The sequence below is a fragment of the Chiloscyllium plagiosum genome, unplaced genomic scaffold (genome assembly GCF_037043375.1).
Source record: "Chiloscyllium plagiosum isolate Xiang-an unplaced genomic scaffold, Cpla_swu_hap1 HiC_scaffold_36, whole genome shotgun sequence".
Taxonomy (NCBI): Eukaryota; Metazoa; Chordata; class Chondrichthyes; order Orectolobiformes; family Hemiscylliidae; genus Chiloscyllium; species Chiloscyllium plagiosum.
This window is the reverse complement of record NW_028270174.1, coordinates 66,389,390-66,411,641: the sequence shown is the minus strand read 5'-3', so window position 1 is coordinate 66,411,641 and position 22,252 is coordinate 66,389,390.

The following is a 22,252-nucleotide window of genomic DNA, read 5'->3' as shown; positions in this document are numbered from 1 at the left end:
TACAAGGAAAACCAAGTCTGGTGTGGGAAAAGATAGAGTACATAGAACATAGAACATAGAAAGTAAATGCTTCAGGAGAAATTATTGGGGTTGAAAGTAATGGTCACAGACACACTAACATAGATTTATGAAATGGGAATTATGTTTGAGAAACAGACTGGGCGACAAATGAAAGAGAAGCAATGGATGTAAAACATTTTGATTTTTAGAAAGGTTTTGGTAAAGCTCCAAGCCCAGTTTGCAAAATCAAATCTGAGTGGAGTGGGGCTAATATATGGATATGTTTCTAGAATGGAAAAGCTGGCAGGAAACAGTGAATAGAAATAAACAGACTCGTCAAGCAACAGCCTGACATTGTCTGTAGGGTATGATTCTGTAAGGTATAAGTCCTTCCACATCTAGTCAAGAAACTTTGGGGACAATTAAACAATTCACTGGAGGAAGACATTCTCAAATAACCCCTTCCTCCATGATGGAAGAGCCCAGCACTTCAGTGTATAAGATAAGGCTGATTCATTCTCAACAATCTTCAGTCAGCAGTACTAAGTGGATGATCCATTTCAGCCTATATCCCAGATTCCCCGTCACCTTCCCCGGATATCTCCTGTCTCATCAGCAGCACGGACATAGCAGAAGTGGTGGCACATTGGGATACAGTTGGAAGGGAATTGCTCTTGACTCCGTATCCCATGAAATCACATGGCATTTGTTTACACATGGGAAAGGAAACGTCCTGCTGATTACCATGTACCAGCCTGTTTCAACTGATGAATCAGTATTCTCCATGCTGATCAGCCCTTGGAGGAAGCACTGAGGGTAGCACGAACGCAAGATGTACTCTGGGTGGAGGACTTCAATGTCCACCTCCAAGAGTATCTCAGCGACAGCATTACTGATCGAGCTGGCCGGCAAATGAGGTGTCAGCCTGGCGAAGCCACCAAACAAGACAATGAGTGTGCCAAACAGCATAAGCAGTAATTGATAGACAGAGCTAAGTGATCCCACAAGCAAAGGATCAGATCTAAGCTCTGCAGTCCTTCCACATCTAGTCGAGAAACATTGGGGACAATTAAACAATTCACTGGAGGACGAAATTCCACAAATAACCCCTTCCTCCATGATGGAAGAGCTCAGCACTTCAGTGTATAAGATAAGGCTGATGCATTCGCAACAATCATCAGTCAGAAGTGCTGAGTGGATGATCCATTTCAGCCCCCTCCAGTGGTCCTCAGAAATTCAGTTGCCAGCCATCAACCAATTCGATTCAGTCCACGCGATATCCAGAAACGGTTGGAGATACTGGATACTCCAAAGAATCCATACTCTGACAACATTCTGGCATTAGTACTGAAAACTTGTGCTCCATAACTTGCCACTAGCCAAGCCAAACTGTTTCAATACAGTTACAACAATGGCTTTCACCGAATACGTGGAAAATTACCCAAAGCATCTCCTGCTTATAAAAAGCAAATATATTTCCAAGTCAGGACAGTGAATGGCTTGGAGGGGAACCTAAAGACGATGGTATTCCCACTCTGTCAGTCTACTGTCGATCATCAGTAAAGTGATGGAAGGTCTCAGTGCTTTTAAGCAGCACGTGTTCAGCAATACCCTGGTCAATGATGCCCAGTTTGGGCTCCATCAGAGCCAGTCAGCTCCTGACCTCATTACAGTGGTTCAAACATTGAGAAAAGAGCTGAATTCCAGAGGTGGAGTGAGAGTGACAGTCCTTTAAAGCGAGGCTGCCTTCGGCCAAGTGTGGCATTAATGGGCCTTAGCAAACCTGCAATCAATGGGTATCAGGGGCCACCTCCCCGCTGGTTAGAATTATACCTGACACGTAGGAAGATGGTCATGGCTGATGAAGGTCAGTCAACTCAGCTCCAAGTCTGCAGGAGTCCCTTGAGCAGTGGCCGAAAACATCTTCAGGGCTGCTTCATCAATGACCTTCCCTCAATTTTAAGGTCAGAAGTGGGGATGTTCGCTAATGATTGTACAATATTCTGCAACATTTGTAGCTCCTCAGATACTGAAGCAGTCCATGTTCAAATGCGACAAGATCTGGACAGTATCCAGGCTAACAAGTATCCAGGCTGACCATCACTAATAAAATACAATCTAACCTGCCCCTTGGCATTCAATGGTGTTACTATCACTGAATCCCCAGTATCAAAGTCCTGGTGGGTAATCATTGCTGAGAAACTCACTGGTCTTGCCACATAAACTCAGTAACTACAAGAGCAGGTCAGAAGCTTGGAATACTGCGGCGAGTAACTCACATTTTGACTTCCAAAAGTCTGTCCATCATCTACAATGCATAAGTTAGAAGTGTGATAGACGACTCCCAATTTGCCTGGATGAGTGCAGCCCCAACAACACTCAACAAGCTTAATACCATCCAGGACAAAGCAACCAGTTTGACTGTCTCTACATCCACAATGCTCCACCATCAACGCTCAGCAGCAGCAGCAGTGTTGTACTATCTATATGCTGCAATGAAATGATTCACCAAAGATCCTCAGAGACCATCTTCCCAATCACGACTATATCTATCTAGAAGGACAAGGGCTGCAGATGTATGGAAAAACCATCATTTTTAGGTCCCCCCCAAGCAATTCACCATCCTGACGTACAAATATATCACCGCTCCTTCACAGTCACTGCGTCAGAATCCTGGGATTCCCTTCCTAATGGCATTGGAGGTCAACCACAGCAGGTGGACTGCAGCGTTCAACAAGGCACCTGGCCACCACCTTCGCAAGGGCAACTAGGGACAGGCAATAAATGCTGGCCCACCCAGTGACACCCAGATTCACGAAAGAAAAGAAATAGAAATTAACATAGGAAGGTTGCTGAGGTGTCGCAGGGATCAGTGCTTGGGGCCCAGCTGTTCACAATGCCCTTTAAACATTGGGTTGCTGGAATCAGAGACAATATATCCCAGCCTACTGACAGCACTAACGGATGTGGGATTGTGAGTAGGTGAGGAGGATGTAAAAAAGCACCGAGAAGACTAAGACAAGTGGAGTGAATGGGTAAATACGTGACAGATGGAGAACAATGTGGATAGAGGTGACGGTGTGCTCTTTGGTGGAAACGATAAATTGGCAGCCTATCATTTGAAAAGGATTGGTGGAAATATGTTGATCTACAAAGAGGCGTATGCTCCTTTTTGTTGTTTCCTTCTGAGGTCCCTGCAGCGCAGTGAGTTCTGCAACCAGAAATCAATACTGGACTTGCCATTGGCATGCTGACCATTGTAAAAGATCTGAATCTCCTTGTACAGCAGTCACTGAAAGTAATATTGAAGAAACAGAAAGCAGTGAGGAAGATAAATACTGTGTTGATCTTCATTTCAGGGGGATGCGAGTCCAGGAGAAAGGGTGTCTTACTGCAGCTGTAAAGACCCTTGAAGAGATCCCATCTCGAACATTGTGCAGTATTGTGTGCAGGTTTGGTCTCCTTCCCTAATAAAGGACAAACGTGAGATTGATGGAGAGCAGTGAAGGATCACCAGACTGGTCTCTGGGATGAGGGGCTTCTTTTGGGAGCAGAGTTTGGGAGACTGGGACAGTATTCCATTGGGTTTAGGAAAATGAGTGGAGATCTCAGTGAAATATATTAAACCTGACAGGGTGAGACAGATTGAAAGCAGGGATTATAATTCCCTTGGCTGGGACGTCTAAAACAAGGGACCACATATTAGGTACAGGCAGTCACTCTGCATTGAGATGAGAATAAATGTCGGCATTCACTGACTGGTGAATATGGGGAATTCGCTCGCACCTGGAAACCAAGACACCGATTGGAAAAAAGAATTTAGAGACAGTAAAGGGATGGTGGGAGAGCAGCAGTACGGTGTGAAAATGTAGGGCCAACCAGCATTTCATTGAATTGGGAAGCAAACTCAATGGACCAAACATATGACTGCTCCGCCTATTTCTCTGCAGGTTCGAAAGGACTGTGTTCCCATTCCCTTTTCCGCCATTGCTGCTGAGGCCGGGTGTTCTGTCCAGTTTCATCCTCTCAGACCTCTAAGTAGTTAGATACAAATGAATGCTTTGCTTGGCCGTTTCAGAGACAATTGAAATGTTTATCACATCAGGGTCTTTGGAGTCACTTTTAGCCCAGCCCAGGGTGTCATGGGAGATTCACTTCCGAAAAGTACATTGGAGAAGGAAATTCTGTTTGCAATCCATATTGGCTTCAAGGTCACTATTACTGACACCAGATTTTAGATCTCGATATTTTATTAATTGTTTTTAACTTGCACCCGCTGCCAGAGCATTAGCCTGGTCTGGATTAGTAATCCAGTGACATTTCCACAACACTATCTCCACATGGGGACCTGTCGGAAACCACACTGAGCAGGTTGTTTCTGTGATGCTTGATATCTCTGTCAAAAATAACTACCACCAATTTGGTTGTCGTGATGGGACTGAGGGGGTGATAATGGGTCAGATTGTAATTATTCTCCTCTTAGGGGACTGGACATAGCTGAGTAATTATCCACATTGCCAGGGAGACGTTAGAGTTGGAGTTGGACTGAAACAGCTTCCCCAGGGACACGGCTTGTTGTGTTGCACAAGGCTTCAGTCCTGTTGCAGGAATGGGGTCAGGACCCATTGTCTGTGTCGTATCTATTGTGTTCAGCTGTTTCTTCCTCTCACATGCAGCAAATCGAATTAGTTGAAGACTGGCATCTGTGATTTTTTGGGCATCATGATGAGGGTGAGGTGTATCATCGACTCAACACGTCTGGCAGAGGATGGTGCAGATAAAACATCCTTCTCTTTTACACTGATTTGCAAGTCTGTTCCATTATTTAGGATGGGGATGTTTGTGGAGCCCTTTCCTCCAGTCATTTGTTTAATCGTCCATCACTATTTATGACTGAATGTGACAGGACTGCAGGGCTTCGTTCAGATCTGTTGGTCAAGTCCGGTAGCTTTAATGAGTTAGCATCAGGTTAAGGTTCATGTGATTCTGACACTGATATGTTCACCCACACTCGTCACTGAGCCATAGATGGTGTTGATAGTAATGACAGACTGAGGTGTCATCCTGGCAAAAAGTTACAGGTTGTGGTTGAATACTGTTCTGCTTCTCCTGCTGCTGTGGTCTACAGCTACATGAATACGCAGTTTCGAGCTGCAATATCTGCAATGCAATTCTGCTGTCTGTTCCCCAATTCTCACTGAGACCCATTCACCCATCAGCCCTGCACTCAGTGACCTAACCTGTTTTCTGATGTGGAAATGCTTCCATTTTCAAACTCTCATTCGGCTGAGGGTCTGTCTACCCGGGTCTTGCTTCCAATCTGACACATTCCGCAAAAGCATTTAACTGATCTTAATTAAAATATTTAATTCATCTGAATCTTTTTCCTTGAGAAATACCATCTTCTGTGATTAAACTGAATGTTTTTCCTCTTTTTCTCTCCCTGACGATGATTAAGAGCTCTGTAGTGTCAGTGATGCCTTATGTAGTTTCAGAGCCAAAGAATTCTCTGAATTACCAATCATCTTCACCACACTGTCTGCTTTCTCTTTTGGTTTGATGCCTTGTAAATCATGGCTGCCTTGTCCTCCCATGAGTATGTTTCATCTTCTTGGGGTTGCATTTTTGGTATTATCTTCCGAATTATCCCCACAAACTTCTGCTATTGCTGCTCCATGGTCTTTACTGCTCAGCTCCCCTTCCAATTAACTCTGGCCAGCTCCTCCCGCATGTCTTTGTAGTTACATTGCTTAATTATAACCACATTACATCTTGAAGAAAGCATTGCATATAAACTGAAAGAAGGAGTTTTGAGAGATGGGCCACGAAGAATGACTGGTGGATTTCTTAACTAGATACAAAGAGAGAATGAGAGAGAGAGAGAGGATATAGATATGGAGATGTGGAAAATGAGAAAACTATATTATCGAAAGAAGTAGATGTACTTCCATCAACATTTTGGCAATTCCTTTGTGCTGTGGTCCTTCGTACAGTGCACGTACAACAGAGCAATATGTTCAAATGCTGGGTCTGATTCCATAAGTTTTCTCTCCAACAATATGACAGACACTCGCTTTGGAAAGAACCCAGCAGGCCAACATATTTAATTCCTGGTAGAAAGGGGATTAACTGAAATAAGTTGGGAAACCAGAAACAAGGATTTATAACACACATCCTGATAAGAATGAGAGACTAGAGTTGGGAATCCCAGAAAAGGGGGAACGTTGAGAGAAAGGGAAGGTATCACTTCAGATGAGTATTAAATAATGTTTTAATGCTTTATAAATTTTATACATGGTGTGCATCATTTTTCATTAAATGTGCCTCCGTTGTTCATTCAGAATGTGTTGTACACATATGGACAATCTTCCTTATCTGAACACACACTGATTAAACAGTTTATAAAAAATCATTTTTCCTCCATTTTAGACTGTCCTGTTGTCGTGCTAACAGGATATATGAACACCAACTGACTACCAAAACACATGACCCACTCTCACTAGTTTCCATACATACAGAAAAAGAAGGACACCACGTTGACTGTGGCAACACACACTTCCTAGGACACAGCCACACATGGAAGTTCTTCGAAGAATGACATTCCAGCCAGAAGTAGATCAATAAACGTATCAATTTAGATCCTATCTACCTTCCCTTGAACAAAAAACTGGAAATGACATCACGCAATTTAAGAAACCAAGACCTAGAAATAGCAAGACACGACATACCACCAGTGCGTCACCAGAGACTCTCACGAATGATGTTACCCAGTCATGGTGACGAAACATCTGAAAACAAACCTTCAAGCTCAGCGAGTTAACATACATACTTATAAATAGTTATTTTTCTCTTAATCGTGGAATTTGCGACTACTTTGTCACTCATGTTTTAACAGATAACGAGGCGAGGTGAGCTTTTCTGGGTGTGTGGTTTTAATTAACAGAGGGGTTCAACATCGACATCATAACAGTTTGAGGGCTTGTCGGATGGGATTTGTACGGATTTGAACAGATTTGGGGTACAAAAGTTTCCAGCTGATTCCATCACTTGGCAGTTAGTGACCTAGATCTTCAAATAAAACAGGTGAGAAAATTCATTTAATTTTGTTTCCTTGTGGTTGGTTAATTTAAAAGAAATGGCTTTTAATATTACTAAAAAGGTTCTGAGGTTTGAAGATGGTACCCACATTTGCCAAGAAAGTGTAGAAAGACAAAGAAAGGGCATACTTTTAGAATTAACATGTGGAGTAGAATTGGGTTTCACCAGAGACAAAATTAAAGCTGTCACCATAATGGAGTTGGTCAAGCACTTTGGTGTATCAGAGAAGCAGGCAACTGCAGTCCAGTTCAAAAAAACTTAAATTGCAAATATGACAACTGCAGTTAGAAGATAAAGAGAGAGACTGAAAGAGAGAGAAGATAGAGAAAGAGAAAGAGAGGAAAAAGGAAGAGAGGGAGAATTTGAAATTCAGAAGTTTGGAATTAGATAAGAAATTTAAATTAGCAGGATGAAGATGAAGGGAGAATGTAGGGATGTATACAACTACGTTAATACATTGCCATATTTCGTTGCGAAAAATGCCAAAACCGTTTTCATTTCATTTGCGAAATTGGCTCGGCAGATGGCATGTCCAATGAACCTGTGGGTAATGCTAGTTCAGACTACGCTGGTGGGTACAGCTTGAGAGGTATGTGCAGTGCTGTCACATGAGGGAGCAGAGATTATGCAGATGTCAAACAGGCTATTTTGAGTGCTTATGAATTGGTACTAGAAGAATATAGACAGTGGTTCAGAAATATAGAGACGGAACCAGGTCTGACTTATATTGAGTTTGAAAGAATTAAACACAGTCATTTTGATAGATGGGTGCAGGCCTTAAAAATGGACAAGACCTGTGAGGCTCGAAGGGAGAGTATTCTGCTGGAGGAGGAGATAAAAGACTCACTTCCACAGATGGTAAGAATTCATGTGAATGAACAGAAAGTTCAAGAAGTGAGAAGCACGGCAGAAATGGCATTGGTGCATGAGATGAAATTTAGCATCTGGGAGGATTTTCATCCTGTGAGGGATAGAAATTGGGAGAAGGGGAGATCGTACACTACAAAACATAGAGAAAAGCACATTGTGAATAGTTTACCACAGGTGAAAAAAACAAGTCCAAGAAGTTGAAAGGAAGTGAAAGGCCTCAGGTGTTCTTATAATAACGTAGTGGAAGACATAAAAATAACAGTGCCGATGGTTTAAGAATGGCACTATTAAAAGGTGTTTTCACTGCAGTAAGCTGGGACACACAGTGCTGGGCATTGCAGGAAGGCACTTCGAGAAAAGATGTGGTAAAAGAGTTTAAGCCAGTGGTATTAGTGAATCTGGTAATGGACATCCCAAGTAGAGCGGAGGAGCTGCAGGAGAGTGCACAGCCTAGACAGGGGCTGGGTATGCAGTCAGTGCCAGATCTCTATAAAGAATTCACCTCTGTAGATAAACCTTAATAAGGAAAATCGGGGTGTGGGGGGAGGACAACTAGTTATAATTTTCCAAGATAAGGGATCTGCTCAATCTCTAATAGTTGAGAAGCAAGGGGCCGGAAAGGTACAACAGATCAGGCAGCATTCGAAGAGCAGGACAATCGACACATCAGGCATAAACCCATCGTCAGGAATGTGGCGGGGGGACAAGGGGCTGAAAGATAAATAGGAGGGTACGAGCTGGGCTGGCGGGAGGGTCACTGGGAGGGCAATAGGAAGATATAGGTGGGAGTGATTGCGATATGTTGGAGGGGAGGGTGGAGTGGATAGGTGGGAAGGAAGTTGGACAGTTAGCACAGTTTAAGAGGGCAGAGCTCAGTTGAACGGTTGGATCTGGGTTGAGGCTGGGGAAGGGGAGATTTGGAAATTGGTGAAGTCAACTTTGATGCTGTATAGTTTGAGGGTTCCAGCTGTCCTACTACCTGTCCACTTCACCCTACTCTCCGACCTTTCACCATCAGACATCATCTGCATCTACTGATCACCTTCCAAGCTCCCTTCCACCCAGCTCCACCCCCCTCCTATTTAATTCTCAGCCGCTTTCCCCCTCCCTTACCCCCCACACCCCCACTTTCCTGATGAAGGACGTATGCCTGAAACGTCAACTCTCCTGCCCCTCGGATGCTGCCGGCCTGCTTTTCCACCCCCACACCTTTCAACTCTGATTTCCAGCATCTGCAGTCCTCAAAGTCCCTCAGCCTCTAATAGTAAGAGATGGAAGTACTTTCACTCTTTCTGACATGTTACTCAACAGCGTGATAATTTGTGGAATGGGGACAGACATTAAGCATTCCCTTGTGTAACATTACGTTGGAGTGCCAAATCAAGGTTGGGGAAGCAACAGTGAGATTGAGTGAAAGGGTGTCAGTTCCAGGAACACCGATAGTTCTTGGGAATGATTTAGCAGGATTCAATGTGGGAGAGGCAATCCTTGTGGTGGAGAAGCCAAAGTAAAACTACGGAACTGGGGAATTAAAAGAAAAATACCCAGGGATTTTTCCAGACAGTGTCGTAACAAGATCCCACTGTCATACGTTACAACAGGAAGGAAAACCGAAAGAAAAAGCCAAAGGAGTTGATGCACGGAAGACTCAGGCTAAAGCATTTCTAGTGGCTGGATTGCACAAGGACGTGGTTAATTTTTGTTGTACATGTCATACATTCCAAATGGTAGGTACGTCACAGGCAGTTGCCAATTGCCAATTCCTGTATTCGAAGAACTCTTCAGGCGCGTTATGATTAATTGTGGAGCTCTCCTTTCTAAAATAAAAGTGGAAAGCAATATCTGCTGATCATAATGGATGTGTCTACTCGATTTCCAGGGTTAACTCCATTATGGGGTGTTAAGGCAAAAAGGGAGGTGGAGGGGTTAGTAGCTTTCTTTATTCGTCTCTTTTTACCGCGCAGTTGTTTAAGGACGTCATGGTAGCTTCGGCATACAGCAGTTTAAAACAAGTGCATTCCAAAATGAATCCCAGGGAGCGTTAGAACGTTGGCATCAGATGCTGAAGACAATATTAACAGCGTACTGTCAGAATTACACGAATGATTGGAATAAAGGCATCCCATTATATTGTTTACCATTAGAGATGCCCCAAATAAATCTACTCAGTTTACTTCCTTTGAGTTAATATTCATACATAAAGTGAGAGGCCCTTTGCAATTAATTAAATATAAATTGGCAGGACCGAAGTCGGAGATCTCACACTTGGATTATGTATCTGAGGTGAGGGAGAAATAAGATGGAGTAGGTGAGTTACTAAACAGCACCTGACAAGGGCACAGCAGAGAGTGAAGCAGGTGGCAGATAAAAACTCTGAAACTTTGACAATTTCCCACGGTGATGACATATTAGTATTGCCACCAGTGATGGGAAACCACTTCAAAGCCAAGTTTAGTGGCACCTTTCAAGTTAACAAAATTGTTGAGTTGGTTAAATTATCTGATAAAGATATCGGATATGACAAAAAATGTTATTGAATGTCATGTGAATGAATAATGCTGCAGACACATTTAAGACTCAGGAACAGAGTTGTGGTCAGATGTACAAATTATGCAGCTTATCTGTATGATGTAGTGATCTTTAGCAAGTGATTGAAACCTCACATGTTACAGTTGGCAGAGCATGTTGAACGATTACAAGAAGCAAACTTGGAAATAAACTTAGTGAAAACAGAATTCGCGAAGGCAGAGGTGATGTTCTTGGGACATTACATTGGCCATGGAAGGTTGACCTCATGGAACACAAAGACAAAGGGCTTTGAGGAATTTCCACGACCAGCCCCGAAGAAAGAGGGGCTTCGATTTTTGGAACTGAGTGGATTCTATCGGAAGTTTGTTGCAAATGGATTTACTAAAGTAGAACACAGAATTGTGGTGGACAGAACAATGCCAGGAGGCATTTGAGAATATTAAATAAGGATGAATCACCGCACCAGTTTTAGATACACCAAATATTTTGAAACCCTTTGAAAATTGTGTTTGATGCTCGGGATATAGGGGTCAGAGATGTATTGATACAGAAAGATGATGATGGAATTGAATGGCCAATTGGCTACTTGTCGAAAAAACTCAATATCCACCAGAAAAAATACAAAATCTCCATTATTGAAGAAGATTAAGTTTCGTACTGGCCTGAAAATATTTTAATGTTTATATGACAAACAAATTTTCGTTTATGGTTGTGGACAATGACAAATCTCTCGCATTTTTGGCATCTTTACAGACCAGAATATGAGACTATTTGATTGGAGTCTTATGTTACCAAATTTAAACTTACAAAATGTACATGATGTTGGTCGTAAAATGTGACAGCAGATGTGTTATCTCAGATTTAAAGGAAAGCATTTCAATAATATTTTACTTATTGCAGTGTTACATAGGTGTGCAGAATCAATATGAATGGTATAACTGAGATTAATACTTTTGTATTTCATAATAATTGGATTAAGAATTAGAGGGAAAGAAATGATGCCATCTTTTAATTCTGATGGTTCATTTTCTTTTCTGAAGGGGGGAGGTTTTATGAAGCCGAAAGCATGTCTGGTCACTTTAAGACAGAATGCATCTTGTTGGATGGAAAGTACAGCGACAGATGGCAACTAAAGGTCAGTCTATTCCACATGTCACCATTAGCTGGGAAATGGATACCTGAGTTTTGGTTGCTGTTTGGTCGGCAATTCAAATACAACCAAAGGATACAAGAAGCTGATGGAATATGAATATTATTGTTTGGACACCTGGAAAGCAATCAAATTATGAGAATTATTGTATCATGGGGAGTATATAAACCCAGAATTTTGAACACGAGAGGGAGAGCCAATGCCATCCAACAGCAGAGTAACTGCTGTAGAATAGAGCGCTAACTGGCCATTTCAACCACTCTCTATCAAACATACATGTTCATGTCAAACCTACTTGCAGTAAAATCAAAATGACCCAGGGAGATCAGCAGCTGGAAGAGTGAACTCAGCGGGGAAGATAAAGACGGTGTGGTCTTGAGATTGTAATGTTTAATATGTGGGGTTGTTGTTAATGCACCCCCTTCAACCACATCTGCTGGCAGCTCATTCACATACCATCCTCTGTGTAAAGATTTGGTCCCTCAGGTTCCCCTTTATTCCTTCCCCTCTAACCTTAAACCGATCCCATCTAATCCTCGATTCTGTACACCTTGGAAAAAGACTGAGAGCATTAACCCTATCCATACCCCTCGTGATCTTATACAGCTCTATAAGGTTCCCCCCCCCCCCCCACCCCAGTCTCCTACACTCTCAAGAAAAGGTCCTAGCGTGTCCACCCTCTCCCTATAACTCAGATCATTGGGTCCTGGCAATGTCCTTGTAAATTTATTCTACACTCTTTCTAATTTAATAACATTCCCCCTATAACAAAGTGACCAAACTGAACACAAACTCCAAGTGCGGCCTTACCAAATTCCTGTGCAACTGCAACGTAAATTCCCAAGTTCTATACTCAATATCCTGCCTGATGAAGGCCAATGTGCCAAAAGCCTTCTTCTCTGCCCTGTCTACCTGTGACTTCACTCTCAGAGAACTGTGCACCTGAACCCCAAGGTCTCTCTGCCCACTACACCCCTTAAGGCCCTCCCATTCACCATGAAACCCCTATCTTGAATTGAGTTTCCAAAATGCAAGACGTCACGCTTCTATATTAAATTCCACTTGCCATTATTCGGCCCACTTCCCCACCTGATTAAGGGCCTGCTGCAATTTCTGATAAACTTACTCACTGATCATGCTCCCACTTATTTTACTTTCATCTGCAAACTGGCTAATCATGCCTTGTACATTCTCAACCAGTTCATAGGTAACAAACAGATACGGACCCAGCCTCCAGTCTGACAAGCATCTCTCCACTAAACCCTCTGCTTCCGACCATCAAACCAACTGTGTAACCAATTGGCCAGTTCCCCCAGCATTCCACGTGATGTAACCTTCCAGAGCAGCCTGCCATGTGGAACCTTATCAAAGGCCTTACTGAAATCCATAGAGACTACATCTACTGCTCTGCCCTCATCAAACTTCTTGGTCACTTCATCAAAGAACTCTAACAAATTTGGGAAGCATGATCTCCCACTCACAAGTCTATGTTGACTGCTCCGAATCAAACCCTGTGTAAGTAATTGGCGCAGTCAATGGTGTGCTGTCCTTCATGGTACGATGATTCGCTTACATAAGTAAAGCCATCTTCCTGCTCTTGTAGAGCCTTGCTGAGAGAGCATTAGGGGCACTCTCTATGGATTTTATATCCTTTGTAACGAATCCTTTTATATCCTTTGTAACATGAGGATAGAGTAAAGAAGCTGAATGTTTAATCTGTAGAGCTGTCAGAGACGAGGAAATGGTGACGCTGAAACACAAGGAGTGGCACCGATCATTTACTTCCAAAACAGACATTGATAGAGTGAGAAAGTCCGTACTTTACCCAGGATTGATCGGTTTGATTTATTGCCATGTGTACCTCAGTACAGGGGAAAACTCTTAGTAGTGGAGACAGGTCATAGTAAGCATGGCCAGACTGATCATAGGGTGGAAATAGACTTGGACAGTTTAAGGCATACAGGATACACTGCACAGGGCGTGCACGAGACAAGATCAACATGAACACGGTCAGAATTAATGAGTCCATTCATCAGTCTAACGTGGCTTTCTTAATAGTATATATGCCTTTACTAACTTTCCCCACGTTATTGTGCAGTTGGCGTGTGAACCTGTACTGAACGTCGGGTTGTTCACAATCCCCAACAGCAGCCACAATACTTCCATCTGAAACAGGTAGCCATTTCCACCAGCTTCCGTCCTACATAGAGAACACCAGGCTGGCTTCTCGGAGATTGAAGATGCCTTCTTGAGACTTCACACAAGACAGGTGGCTTCTCTCCTCACCACTAGAAAACCACGTTAAAGTCCCACGTGTGTATCATAAGCAATGGAGCCAAGAGAAGCAACGTAGAACAGTCTGTCTATCCAGCCTCTACTCCACTTGTTCATCATGTTAGAGCATCACTTAGGAGTCAGTGAGGACTGCCGATGCTGAAGATCAGAGTAGAGAGTCGATTGCTGGAAAAGCACAGCAGGTCAGGCAGCATCCGAAGAGCAGGAGAATCGATGTTTCAGGCATGAGCCATTCATCAGGAATTAGCATCAATTGCCTCATTCTGTCCCTTTGTAAATACGTTGAGGGGGGAATGGCTTCTTACTGTTCCTGTGAAAGTGACTTAAGGGGCTGAATGGCCTCATCCCATTGCTGTGTAAGTGACCCAAGGGACTGAATGGCTTCTTCCTCGTCCGATTGGACAGGGCCAAGGGCCAAGGGCCGCATTGGGTTACCCCTAGTTCCTGCTTGACAGCTCGAAGTGCTGACAAGTGTGATGATGTTGCAGCTTTAAGAGGTTACTTTTTCCTGGTTTCTTTTAAGAGAGAGATTGAATGATCATTACCAAGCTGGCTCGTTAAGACCACTTAAGTAAACAGCGAGGGAGACCGTGTGTTTATTCACCCGCAGCCTGAATGGGTGTGGCCAGCTCTCACAAATTACGATCTCTGGGTTTTGGTTTCTCAGTAGCATCAGAAACTATTGGGGTCTCCACAGAGTTGGAATCTTCAGTGACTATCTCCTGGCTGCTACTCTCTCTGAATTTTCTCTTAGTGCTGTTTTTAATTCCTGGATTAGAAAAATGTTTGTGACAATCTGTGTCTGAATTTTCCTTTCTGCCAGGGGCTGTGTTTATAGGATTTTCCTACATTGGAACAGTTCATTAGTAATAGTTCCGGGATTTGTTATTCTGTTAACTTGCCCAATAGAATTACGTTTTTCTAAATTCCTCTTCCTTTGCTTTCATTGTATCTTGCGTGTTTCAATAAATAGTGTTTAGCTTCACACCGAGTAGTTTGACCTGTCACATTGCATATGGGACAGACAGTTTACATTTCCTTTAAAAAAAAATAGAGTCTAGATTACCGCCTTCCAATATTTTCGAGGGGCTCTGGTGTGGTCCATCACACTAGACTCCTTCTCTTCCTGAGTAATAGGCTGGAGGCACTGAATAAGCTGTCCCTGTTCTTCTCCAATACTGTCAATGGGCTGAATGGCTTCCTCATATTCCAGTGAAACCAGCGTGATGTGCTGAATGAACTCTTGTTTTACTGTGTCCATGTGCAGTGTCTGGCAGTGCTGGTAGATGAATGTTATGGACCATTTAACAGCACAAGCCTGAGTGGTGTCCGGGTCTTGCTGCACATGGACACAGACCAGTTCAGGAGCTGACGGGTGACAAATGTTCTGAACATAGTGGAATCTTCAGTGACCATTCCTACTTCTAAACTTATGGTGGGGAGGGTGGGGAGGGGTGACATGGATGAAGCAGCTGAAGTTGTTTGTGAAGAGGAGGCTATCCTGAGGATCTCTCACAGAGGTGACCCAGGACTGAGATGATGAACATTTTCCTTTGTGCCATGTTTGACACATGGAGAGTTTACTCTGATTCACATTACGTCCAGTTCCTTGATGTCAGCAGATGTCAACCACAGCCTTGATATCAGGGCCGGTCATTTTTACCTGAACCCTTGTCTCAACCTCTTTTGTTCATATCAATAAACCATGATATAGGAGCAGCAAGTGTTTTCTTCAAACAGGTGGGATTGAATGTCAGGATTTCTCTTCTCAAGAGTGTTGGGGAGCTAGATGACTGAACATATTTGAAGAGGAGGTAGATGGCTATTGATCTGTCAGAGAGTTGAGAGCAATGATGAATTGGGTATGAGAGGATTTGAGACAGAGAGCAGATCAGTCATGATCTTAGTGAAGGGCAAAGCAGGCTTGGGGAGTGAATGACCTGCCCCTGTTTCTGATGTTCTCACATTCTGTTCTTGGAAAGTTAGTGGGTGTTATTTTCATGAATGTCCGTTATGGAATGTTGCAGTCAGGGAGACCAGAGGATTTTGTGAGCCATCTCTGGTTGAGGTATGGGGGTTTTATTCACAGTGAACCTGGGTCTAAACTTGACCAACAAATGAAGCACAAGTTGCAGAGAGGGGAAGCTCTGTAAAGATAGACGCGGGGCCTCTTTCATACCCGTGCCTGGATTTTCCAATTGCATTTCCCAAATCACTTCACAGCGTGTGTGACAGTCTTGAGAGGTTGAATGGTCTCCTCTGTTTCTGTGCAACAGGTTATAGGAGTAAATGGCCTCCACCCTCTTTTATCTAGCAGATATGCGGAGCTGGATGGAATACAGAAACATGGGACTGAGGAGCAGGAGTGGGACATTAGATACGTTGAGCCTTCTCCACCAGGCACTAAGATTGTGGACTCAGCCCCACTTTTCTGTCTGTATACTATCAACCATGACTCACTTCCCTGTCAAATATTCCATTAAACAGCTTTCAATCCATGTGAACATAGAGGCACAATAAACTTCCAATGAAGAGAATTCCCACTTGAAAGGTCCTTTCAGAATATTTCGCCATCCCTCTTACAGAATCTGACAATTATGCAGAACGGAAACAGACCCGTTAGTCCAATCTGTTCACTCTGATCAGGTATCAAATCTGACTTCGTCTCATTTGCCTGCATTTGGCCAATATCCCTCCTCTTTCAGTTCCATTTTAAATGTGCGATTGTAGCCGCCTTCACCACTTCCTCTGACAGCACTTTCTGTACACACATCACTCTCTGTGTGTAACATTTACCTTCAAGTCCATTCTAAATTACTCGCCCTCTCACTTTCACACTATGCCCTTTTGTTCTGGACTCCCCCTATCCTGGGGAGCAGATCATGGCTGTTCAGAATATCCATGCCCCTGATGGTTTTGTAAACCTCTATCATGTCACCCTTCAGCCTCTGACACTCCAGGGGGAAACACCTCAACCTAATCAACCTTTCCCTGAAGCTCAAACCTCCAGTTCTGCAACCGAGTTGTACGCAGTATTCTTGAAGTGGCCTCACCAACTTCCTGTACAGAGGCTACATGCCACCACAACTCCTATACTCAATGCTCTGACTGATTAAGGCAAATGTGCCAAATGTGTTCTGTCCCACTCTGTCTACCTGCGACTCCACCTTCAAGGAACAATGTACCTGCAGCCCTATGTCCCTTTGATCCACAACACGACCCAGGACCTGACCATTAAGTGTATAATTTCTGCTCTGATTTGACTTCCCAAAATGCAAAATTTCGTATTTATCTAAATTAAATTTCTTCTGTAACTCCTTGCCCCTTTGTCCCATCTAATTATGGTCTCGTTGTACTCTGAGATTATCTACTACGCCACTTTTCTGATGTAAACTGTAACCTTACTAACTATGCCCCCAATATTCACATCTAAATCCTTTACATAAATGACGAAATGCAGTGAAGTCAGTATTGATTCTTACAGTACACTGCTGCTCACAAGCCTCCAGCCTGAAAAATATCCCTCTTCCTTCATGCCAATTGTGACTAGTCTCCTCTGTATCTCGTGTGACCGAACCTTACTCATCTGCCTACTATCGGAATGTTGTGAACACCTTACTGAGGGCCATGTAGACAATGTCTACCAAACTGCCTTCATCAATCTTCTTTGTCACCTCTTCATAAAACTCAACCAAATTAATGAGACATGATTTCCCATGCAGAAGGCCACATTGACAACCCCGATCAGCCCTTGCCTTCCCAAATGTATGAGCTTAAAAATGTGTTGCTGGAAAAACACAGCAAGTCAGGCAGCATCCAAGGAGCAGGAAAATCGACGTTTCGGCATAAACATGTATGTAATTCCTGTCCCTCAGGATCCCTTCCAAAAACTTACCCACCACTGACATCAGGCTCACCGGTCTATAGTTCCCCGACTTTTGGGGTCACTGCTTCCTTTTCCATTCCCAATGCTCCACTGCTCACAACACAGGTCAAATGTAACTAGGTTGGTGATATGGCCGATGATATCGGTCTCAGACTGGTTCAATGTCAGTTTTAGCAACAAGTCAGGCTAGTTTTTTTTAATCTGCTCAAATAGCATCTTTATGATCCAGAGGTTTGTTACTCAAACTATGATGGAAAGATGCAAGGCAACCTGTTTGGGTATTGCAAATAAAGATTCGATATTTTCCTTTCTAAAACACTGACACACACACACACACAGATAAACAAAATCTCTGCAATTGCAAGTTGAACGTGCTTTGTCCATATATTATTGTAACTCATGACAAAAGGAAAAATTGAGAGATTGTTCAAAATGTTATTCTGCTTCTGAAGACATTCTACTCACACAAGCTGCTAGCAATGTGATTTCATCCTGGAACAGTTGGATTTGCCTGAATTCCCTTTACATTAGGCAGTGAAGAGATTCTAATGAATCCTGGCCAGGGATCGCCCAAGGGTATCGCAGTGGCTCAGTGCTTAGCATTGCTGCCTCACAGCACCAGGGTCTTGCGTTCAATTCCAGACTCGGGTGACTATTTGTGTAGAGGTTGCACATTCTCCCCTTCTAATGGTTGCTCTAGTTTCCTTCCACAGTCCAAAGCTGTGCTGGTTAGATGGATTGGTCATGATAATTTGTCCGTAGTGTTCAGGGGTTTCTAGGTTAGGTGCATCGGTCGAGGTAAATAAAAGGGAGCGGGTCTGTGAAGGTTGGTATGGACGTTTTGTGCCGAAGGGCCTGTTTGCACACTGTAGGGATTCTATAAAAGTAAGAATGGTAACGATGACTGTAGATTTTTTGTTTTAGCTCGCACACATTGCTGTCATGAGGAACAATGAAGGAAAGAGAGTGTAATCGGCCGTTCCTTCTCAGGCATATTACATTTTCTCTCTCTCTGAGGTGAATCACACAGTAATGTCATCCTCTCCCAAACATGTGAGGTCTCCTTATACATTGTCCAAACTATGTCTCCATCACATTCCCTGTTCCATGTAGGTGCATCATTGTTGCTGTCGTACACAGTGCCATATCCTTAGCAGAACATGGTGTCGATCGATTTGAAGATATGTTTATATGTCGCTGTTTAATGTATTCAGAATATTGTGTTAAAATGAATGCATTTTGCAACAAATACAGAAATTGCTGGAAAAGCTCGGCAGGTCTGTCAGCATCCAGATGTCTTTTACATGCTGTATTTGTACCAGCCTCCACCACTTCCTCTGGCAGCTCATTCCACATGCACATCACCCTCTGCGTGAAATGGTGCTCGTGGGCTCGTCAAAAACTTTCCCCTCTCAATTTCAACCAATGCCCTCGAGTTTTGGACGCCCCAATCTGGGGAAAAACCTGACCAGTCACAGTATCCATAACCATTTTGATTTTATAAACCTTTACTGCTGCAAAATGTGACTCTAATCAACACGAATGGCTGTGCTTTAAATCATCCTGGGCTTAAATTCTGAAATGCAACACTGACACCTCTTCCTTCTCCATCAAGCCATAATTCTAAATCCGTTTTAATCAGTTTGTTCAGGTGTGTTATGAAACACTTATGTGGGATTTGCACCCAGACCTTTGTGCCCGGAGGTAGGGACACGAGCACCACTCAGCAATTCCTATAAAGCTGTAACATTATTCTCCTGTGTGTTTGCTCATCAGCCTGTTCTGGCATGCTGTGACATACCTCTGCAACAGGCATGACTTGAATCCAGAACTTCTAGTCCAGAGCTTGGAACACCACCATGCACGTTCAGGAATCAAATCTAGACCTCTGGCTCAGAGGCAGGGACATTACCCACGACACTACCATATCCAGATTTTGGGTCATATTTTAAGTGTCAGCTTTCAGCTCGATGTGGATTTATTATAATCAGGTTACCTTTACTGAATTACACAAATCACTTTGTATTGTTAAACAAAGGCAAAATATTTGTCTCAACTGTAGGATATTGAGTATACGGGATTAGTGGTGCTGGAAGAGCACAGCAGATCAGGCCGCATCCTGATGAAGGGCTTTTGCCCGAAACGTCGATTTTACTGCTTCTCGGATGCTGCCTGAACTGCTGTGCTCTTTCAGCACCACAAATCCAGAATCTGTTTTGCAGCATCTACAGTCATTGTTTTTACTTTGTTGAGTGTACGTGCTGTGCCATCGAAGTTAACTATGAACAGCTTTAATCGCTGTTATCTGTAGTCTGCAATATTAGGGAAAGAAATCCTGCAGACACACTCTGCACAATGAATTGTCTCGAATAGATTTTCATTACTGAACACCAGAGACGGAAAAAGGCCATAATTTCTGGTCCTCAAAAAAAGGATCAATATTACCCAACTCTCACGTGTGACTGCCTTCTTCCTAAAACCATGAAATGATACCAGGCTGCTGATTACTGTCTAGCCTCTCCTCCCCACTGACTGTGTCTGCAATCTGTCCCTCCTCCCCCTAACCACAGAAGGCAAACCAAGCTCAGTGTCTTTGTGAAAATCAAGGCCGGAGTGTGCAGTCCTCCTGGAGAGGGGGAGGGAATTTTAAAATTAAACGGGGAAGGTGAGGTGGCAGTAATATCACTCACTGGGCTGAGGAGTGGCAGATGGAATTTAGTTTGGATTAATGCGAGGTATTGGATTTGGTAAATCAAACAAGAGCAGGACATATACAATTAAAAGCAGGGCCTTTGTCAGTGTTGTAGAACAGAGACCGAGGCCGTCAGCGTCCCCATTGGGTGAGGGGTGGGGGGTGCGTAAAAACCTTATCAAGTGTCATTGGCACTTTGGATTTTGTTTCATTCTTTTTTTATGTGTTTAGCTTTGGAAAGTTTTGAGAGCTTGTTAGTTGCAGTAGTTTTAGTTTGTACAGGTTTAAGGCTCGATGAGTCTTTAGTCATTAATGCTCAGCGATGTGTAATTCGATATGAAATTCTCTAGAGTTCAAATGTTGCTGCAGTGTGTTATTGATAATGATGTGCTTAAATGGTGTACCTGGAACATTAAGGGGAGCCATCGTCCAGTCAAGAGGAAAAATATGCTTTCTCGTCTTAAAAAAGAGAGAGTTGTCCTATTGCAGGAGATGCACCTTGATGACAAGGAACATTTGACGTTACAGCAGGGCGGGTTTGATCGGGTTTATATCTCGTCTTTTAAAACTAAGAGTCAGGGGAAAGTCAGAATGGATAGGAAGAATCTTTCATTTAAATTACTAGATTGTATTAACACCCATGGAAAGATCATAATCGCAAAGTCTTGAACTATGGGAATTAATACAGTATTTTAAATGTTATTGCCACCCGCTGCACCCTCTTAAAATCATGGTAGATGCATTTTCCAAATTCAGTTATCTTGCATCATGGCACATGATTGTAGAAAGAGATTTCGACTGTCTTATGGCCCCATGATGGACAGAATATCCAAAGGTCCCCCAACACCCTCGTTATAATGTAAGCAATTAATGGATTTGTGTCTAGAACTAGAGCTGGTGGATGTCTGGAGGCAGATCTACCTCACAAGTAGGGATTTTATTTTCTTCTATAACCCGCAGAAATGGCACACGAGGGTGATCTTTTCACCATCCATGAACAATCTTAGATTCGGTGGCATCCTGCACAATTGGGAATGTTACCCCAACATACCTGCCCCAGAAGTGGGATAAAAGTCATAGAAAATTATGTTGTATGCAGATGGTCTTATGTTTTTGTCAAATCCCGCAATTTTGGCAGCTCACGTGATGCAATGCATTAATTCGCTTGTCGCCTTTTCGGGCTTTAAGATTAATTTTACAACGTTGGAGGCCATGTCTATGGGAGGTCTTGGGGAAATACCTGATGAGGGCAAATCCTGTTTTCCTTTTAAATAGTCACGGGGGGGGGGGTGGGGTGGGGGTGGGTTAGGGTTTCCCAATTTCGGTATTTTCATTACATCCGTCTTTGATCATTTATTTAACGTGAACTATGTCCACTTGTTTGACTAAATTAAACAAGACCTTCAAAGATGGGAGGCACTTCCAATGTCCTGGCTCGGTCGGACAGCTCTTATTAAAGAATGTCCTTCCTCATTTACTATACCTTGTGTGAATGCTTCATTTGATGTTTCCCACATAGGTATTTAGGAAACATAATGGCTGGTTTAGCTCTTTTATTTGGCAGCATAAGCAACTCTTTATCAAGCTAACCAAATTGCAACTACCCCCAGATTGTGGGGAGTAGATCACCCATATAAAAGCTATCAATTAAGCTCTTTTTTATCCCATGTTAGTGCCTGGGCTACTGTGAGATATTGAACCCTATCAGATAAAGTGAACCTTTATTAGTCTG